We start from the raw sequence: 6,000 nt of genomic DNA, 5'->3' as shown, positions 1-6,000 counted from the left end.
TTTTGAGAAATCAATATCCACAGTTAAATACTCTAGCAAACTTGGGGAAAAGCCAGTCCAAATAGCCATACAGGATTTGTCTATGTGGGTGTTCGTGTGTGTGTGTGTGTGGGAGGGGGGGGGGGGGGTCAGGAGACAAAAATGGCAGATCTGCAGCCTCCTGCCTCTAATCAAGCAAGTATTTTATAAGGCCCCCTCCCCCAAGTCTTAAACCTAACCTGAACTTATTATTTTTATTTAATTTTATTTAATTTATTCAGTCATGAATTGATCCCAACATTGTACCCAAAAATTGCATTAGTGTTATGTTGAGTTCTAAGGCACAGTCCGAGAATAGGGCTATGGTCAGTTTTATGGTTCAGGTTTTTTTAACACCATTGTTACGCTGTTGTAACGCTATTGTAACGCCGTTGTAACACTGTTACAACACCGTTACAACGCCGTGATTAATAACGCTTGATTATGCTTGCCGTTATACCAGGGAGTTACTGATTAAAGGCAGAAAGGGAGGTGAGCTAAGGATAAATATAATAAGTTAGGGTTAAAGTTAAGGCAAGGGCAGCGGTTCAGGATTGCATTAGTGTTATGTTGAATTCTAAGGCACAGTCCAAGAATAGGGCTATGGTCAGTTTTATGGTTTACATTTTTGTAATGCTGTTGTAATGCTGTTGTAATGCTGTTGTAACTCCGTTGTAACCCCGTTACAATGCTGTTACAACGCCGTTACAACACCGTTATAAGGGTTACGGTTAAGGCAAGGGGAGCGGTTTAGGCTTGCTTTAGTGTTACGTCGGGTTGTAGGGCAGAGTCCACTATTAGCACGATGGTCAGTTTTAGGTTTCGGGTTCTTTCCTTTTTTGGGGAACAATTTTGACTGAATAAATTAAATAAAAATAAGTGTTACGGCAAAACCCTGAAACCTGAAAGTGACCACAACCCTTTTTTTGGAGCGCCCTAGAACTCAATATAACACTAAAACAATCCGGAGCCCCTGCCCTTGCCTTAAACCTAACCTGAACTTATTATTTTTATTTAATTTATTCAGTCATAAAATTGATCCAAAAATTGTAATAAAATTAAATTGAATTAAAAAGATTGGTTAGGGTTAGGGTTAAGGAAAGTGCAGGGACTCAGGCTTGCCTTAGTAGTGTTGCGATATGGCGTTCTAGAGAGCAGATCGAGAATAGAATATGGTCCCGTTTCGCGTTTGAGGAACTACAATTCTGGGAACAATTTATGACTGAATTGAACAAAAATAATAAGTTAGGGTTAAAGTTAAGGGAAGGGCAGCGGTTCAGGTTTGAATTAGTGTTATGTTGAGTTCTAAGGCACAGTCCGAGAATAGGGTTATGGTCAGTTTTATCGTTCAGGTTTTTGTAACACTGTTGTAGCTTCTGCGTTATGTAGCGAGCGTTATACGCCATTACAACTGACATTACAATGCTGTTATAATGTCACGTTATAAGGAGTTCACGTTGTTAAGAGCGAAATGCTGTTATGCGCTATTTATGCGCTTGCCGTTACAACACCGTTGCTAACGCCATTGTAACACCGTTATACTTGCTATCATAAGGGTTATGGTTAAGAGCAAGCTGTTGTATGCCATTGTAATGCCGTTTATAGCGCCGTTTATGCCTTACCGTTATAAAGATTCACGGTTAAAGAGCAATGCTATTTAATAACGCCGTTGCCGCAGCCATTATTAAGAGATTCTACGGTTAAGGCAATGCTGTTGTAACTTCGTTATGCTTGCCGTTACCAAGGAGTTATGGATTAAGGTAGAGGGTAGCTCGAGGAAGCATGAGTGTTACGTTCGTTCTAGGGCACAGTCGAGAATAAATATAGTCCGGATTTTATGGTTCCAGGTTTTACCGCGCCATTGTAACCGTTACAACGCCGTTACAACACCATTGTAGCATGCGTTATGCTTGCCGTTATGCTTCTTGCGTTATAAGGGTTACCGATTAAAGAGCAATGCTGTTGCTTAACTTACCGTTACAGCATTACTGCCCATTCACAATAATATGCGTTACCGCGCCCGTTATAGCACGCAGCGTTATAGCTACGTTATAAATTTATGTTGGCAAAATGCTGTTGCTTAGCGCCGTTGTAACACCGCTGTATGCCGTTAGTAAAGGGTTCACCGGTTAAGGCAAGGGCAGTGGCTCAGGCTTGTCTTAGTGTTACGTTGGGTTCTAGTGCACAGCCCGAGAATAGGGCTATTGTCAGTTTTATGGTTCAGGTTTTTGTAACGCCATTGTAATGCTGTTACAACGCCATTATAAGGTTTATATGGTTAAGGGAATGCTGTTGTAACGCTGTTGTAACACAGTTACAATGCCGTTACAATGCCATTACAACACCGTTACAACACCGTTATGCTTGCCGTTATAAAGAGGTTATGGTTAAAGGCGAAAATGCTGTTTGTAGCGCCGTGCTTGCCCATTGATATGCCATTGACCTTTAACCCGTGACAACATTGTTGTAATGCCGTTGTAACGCCGTCATAAGGGTTACGGTTAAGGCAATGCTGTTGTAACGCCGTTACAATGCTGTTACAACGCCGTTACAACGCCGTTACAACGCTGTTATAAGGGTTATGGAAAAGGCAATGCTGTTGTAACGCTGTTGTCTTAGCAATAGCCCTTATGCTTGCCCGGTATAAAGAGTTCTGGTTAAAGGCGTAATGCTGCTTATACTTGCCCGTTACAATGCATGCTACAAGCCATTAGAAAAACCCTGTTATATATGCTTAGCAGCCGTTTATGCATACCGTATTATAAGGGTTCACCACGGTTAAAAGGCGAAATGCTGTTGTAGCGCCATTACTAGCGCCGTTACAACACTGTTACTTTCGCGCCGTTATAAGGAGTTCACGGTTAAGGCAATGCTGTTTGTAACGTTACATCACCCGTTACAATGCCGTTAGCCGCGCGTTTAGCGCTGTTATGCCGCGTTATAGCGTCGATTATAAGGGTTACGGTTAAGGCAAGGGGAGTGGCTCAGGTGTTACATTGGGTTTTAGGGCATAGTCCGAGAATAGGGCTATGGTCAGTTTTATGGTTCAGGTTTTTGTAACGCCATTGTAATGCCATTGCAACGCCGTTGTAATGCCGTTGTAACACCGTTATAAGGATTACGGTTAAGGCAATGCTGTTGTAACGCCGTTGTAAAGCCGTTGTAAGGGTTACGGTTAAGGCAAGGAGAGTGGCTCAGGCTTGCCTTAGTGTTACGTTGGGTTCTAGTGCACAGTCCGAGAATAGGGCTAAGGTCAGTTTTATGGTTCAGGTTTTGTAGCATGCATTGTCAATGCTGTTACAACACCGTTATAAGGGTTATGGTTAAGGCAATGCTGTTGTAATGCTGTTGTAACACCGTTACAATGCCATTACAACGCCATTACAACACCATTACAACACCGTTGTAACACCGTTATAAGGGTTACGGTTAAGGCAATGCTGTTGTAACGCCGTTACAACGCTGTTATAACGCCGTTACAACACCGTTGCAATGCCGTTTTGTAACGCCATTGTAATGCTGTTGTAATGCTGTTGTAACGCTGTTACAATGCCATTACAAAACCATTACAACGCCGTTTTAACGCCATTATAAGGGTTATGGTTAAGGCAAGGTGAGCGGCTCAGGCTTGCCTTAGTGTTATGTTGGGTTGTAGGACACAGTCCGAGAATAGAGCTATGGTCAGTTTTATGGTTCAGGTTTTTGTAACGCCATTGTAATGCTGTTGTAACGCCGTTACAACGCCGTTACAACGCCGTTGTAATGCCGTTATAAGGGTTATGGTTAAGGCAAGGGGAGAGGTTCAGACTTGCTTTAGTGTTACGTTGGGTTGTAGGGCACAGTCCGAGAATAGGGCTATGGTCAGTTTTATGGTTCAGGTTTTTGTAACGCCATTGTAATGCATTGTTACACTTAAGGCAATGCTGTTGTAACACTGTTGTAACCCCGTTACAATGCTGTTACAATGACGTTACAACTCCGTAACAACACTATTCTTAACACCTGCCGTTATAAGGAAAGGGTTCACGGATTAAGAGCAATGCTGTATATACTTGTAGATTACAGCGCTACCGTTACAAAAGCGCCGTTACAATGCCGTTGTAGCAGCTGTTATTGCCAAAGGAATTCTGGAAGTTAAAGGCAAAGAGGTAACAGGCTCAGGCTTGCCTTAGTGTTACTTTGGGTTCTAGGGCACTGTCAGAGAATAGGGCTATGGTCAGTTTTATGGTTCAGGTTTTTGTAACGCCATTGTAATGGTGTTGTAATGCTGTTAATGGCGTTGGCACCGTACCGGGGACATGGTTAAAAGGCAAGGCAAGGCGAAATGACTTTGATGTTGCGTTGGGTTGTAGTGCTGTGTTTATAGCGCGATTAGTCAGTTTTAGGTTTAACACCTTTCCTTTTTTGGGGAACAATTTTTGACTGAATAAATTAAATAAAAATAATAAGTTAGGGGTAGGGTTAAGGCAAGGGAAGGGAAGTGGCTCAGGCTTGCCTAGTGTTAATTTGAGTTCTAGGGCGCTGGTCAGTTTCACGTTTTGGGTTTTTGTTACAATTTTGGAAACTATTGATGACTGAATAAATTAAATAAAAATAATAAGTTAGCGTTAGGGTTAAGGCAAGGGCAGCGGGTCAGCATTGCCTTAGTGTTACGCAGAGTTCTATGGTGCAATCCGAAAATAGGGCTATGGTCAGTTTTTGGTTTCAGGGTTTTGTCACAATTTTGGGAACAATTTATGACTGAATAAATTAAAGAAAAATAGTAAGTTAGGGTTAGGGTTAAGGCAAGAGCAGCGGGTTAGCATTGCCTCCTGATTCTGGGAGTGTGCCAAGTGGGAAGAAAAAAGCTCTCAAACAACAGGATGCTTTGAGTTTAGGCATATTAGGGGTGACTCCCCTCAGCAATACATTCTATTTTCTGTAACACCCCCCACCCCCGAAAAATATATTTGCGAATCAATACTTGTAGAGGACTCATCATGTCTAGTGACTCTTATTTAGTTTTAGCTTCTAGTTTATTATTTCCAGAAAAGTCAATTGAAGGCAGAAGAGATACAAAAAACTAATACCTATGGGGTTCCCCCACATCTTTTTTATCCTCTGGGATGAGCTGCCCCAGCTCTTAGTGCTCTTCTTGACCCTCTCTTTTTCTTCTCTTGGAGTGTTCAGAAACCTCAACCCCAACCTTTTCTCTCCTCAACTTGCCTGGGGTTCCTTTAAGACATTTCTTAGCCTCATTCCTTCTCATCTCATTCCCTTTAAATTAAAAACAGAGTTAAAATGTGTACAGAGATATAAAACAGCAATTAAAGCATTGTTCAGTAAGGAGGGGTCACTGAGGGAATTTCAAATGGAAGTAAAAAGTGTTCACTCCCTGGCAGAAGATGACAACTGAAGAGGGCAGGTGACCCTCCCTGGAGTGAGAGTTCCAGAGCTTTGGAGCCTTGCCTGAGAAGATCGTCTCCTGCCTCATCTTAAAGGTGAGGTGTCTGAGGCAGGGCCTACAAAGATGGCAGTAGTTATCAGGCAGGTTCATAATGAATTCAGTGGTCCTTTAGATATGTTGTTCCCAAACCATATAGGAGGACTTTGAAGGTCATAACCAGCAGGAGCGAATCAGAAACCAGTGTAGATATGAAATTCCTGAAATTCCCTGAAATTCACTCCAGTCAACATCCTGGTTGCAGCATTCTGTACCAATTGAAATTGCTGAACACTTCTCAAGGGCAGCCCGTGTAAAGGACATTGAAGAAATCTATTCTAGATGTAACTAGGGCATCCACCAAACTGGCCAGGTCTTTTCTGCTCCAGTTGACTTAACTGATCAGGTCTCCTACAGGTTCCTACCTGCAAGTGGGCAAAATCAGCAACTGCCCCCACATATGCCTTCTTCATTGTGGCCCTCACAATGGAATAGCCCACCTGAGGAGGTAAAGAAGGCTCCCACTCTCCTGGTTGTCCACAAACTATGCAAAATCGAAT

This window comes from Sphaerodactylus townsendi, linkage group LG09, assembly GCF_021028975.2.
Source record: "Sphaerodactylus townsendi isolate TG3544 linkage group LG09, MPM_Stown_v2.3, whole genome shotgun sequence".
In the NCBI taxonomy this organism is placed as follows: Eukaryota; Metazoa; Chordata; class Lepidosauria; order Squamata; family Sphaerodactylidae; genus Sphaerodactylus; species Sphaerodactylus townsendi.
The sequence above is the reverse complement of the archived record's forward strand: the minus strand, read 5'-3'. Positions refer to the sequence as shown.